This window comes from Propithecus coquereli, unplaced genomic scaffold (assembly GCF_000956105.1).
Source record: "Propithecus coquereli isolate 6110/MARCELLA unplaced genomic scaffold, Pcoq_1.0 Scaffold151, whole genome shotgun sequence".
NCBI classification, from domain to species: Eukaryota; Metazoa; Chordata; class Mammalia; order Primates; family Indriidae; genus Propithecus; species Propithecus coquereli.
Genome location: NW_012139525.1, coordinates 635,938 through 637,279, shown reverse-complemented (window position 1 = coordinate 637,279; position 1,342 = coordinate 635,938).

Genomic DNA, 1,342 nt, shown 5'->3' with positions numbered 1-1,342 from the left:
TTTATATATTCTGTTCCTGCTTAAACTTTTCCTCAATAACATCCCTTAGTAGATGATGTCTGCATTAACTTCTTTCTATCCCAAAAACCTAGGTCTGATGAACATATTGGCTTATTTGTTCAAACATAGTATACACAAATGATTGTTTCAGAATTTCTACACTATACCCCTGTGAGCTATTTACTAAGTTACAGTATTATTGGTCAGTTCTTTTGGTCTTTAGCCATTGAATAGCCATTCAGTAACGACACTGATACCCGATAGTAGGTTGATATATTTTTCTGGTAATACACTGTAGTGAGCCTATATATTCACATCAAACCCTAGTGTTACTTAAAATTTATTTTACGGCTTAAAGACATTCCTAATAATTATATTGTCACATCATATTTCTACTCATGATGGGGTTGTTATGCTCAGATTACTGGAGAGAATACATTTTTAATATGAAAACAAATCACCAAATTTCACACGAAGGAAAGAAAAGTAGAACAATTAAGCATTAATTTACATGGCTAATTTCTTAGTTGAAAAAAAGTCATTTAAAAAGGCATATAATTCTGCCAGTAAATAATAGGATCTGTGTTAAACACAATTCTCAAATCTCCTAAATTTAAAAAAAAAATGAGATGAAATTAGGTTCAGATTAATCTCAGGTTGTATTTGTCCTTATAAAGTATACTTTTATTTAGGCTCTTCAAAAGCTTTATTGCTTGCTGAAATTTATTAAATAATTGCTTTAGAGATATAAGTTTTGTAGGCAATCTCTGCTCTTCAGAAATTGGACCAAATACTAAAAAAAAAAATCAGATAAACAATACCAAGGCAATAAAGTGAGAGAACAAAATCATTGTCACAGCAAGGAAAGGGAGATGAATGTTTCTCATGTCCCATAAGATAAAAGCACACCATTAGGCTTAGTTTCATTTCCTTTGAAATATTGTATTCATTTTAACTTTACTAAAATATGCACATGGGCAAAAATCTAATAATACAAATAAGTTTAAACATTAGACACTTTTTAAAATAGCATCTGTTTTGACTTACTTGCTGTCTCTTTCCTTTATAAAGTATACTTCAGTATGTTGTATTTATGAAAACCAGAGATGTTTTAAAAAGCCTTGACAAAGTTGAGGCTCTAATAATATTTGCTGATGAATAGGTGTGGGTGAGACAACTGTAAAGGATCAGAAATAAAAATATATGTATTTAGGAGGATACTGCATTTAGATATCTTTACAAGTGTCTCTAAATTCTCACTTCACCTTAAAGAAACTGAAAGTGGAGATTGTGGAAAGTACACTTAGTAGTATGTTTTATAAAAGAAAGGGGACAGATATCT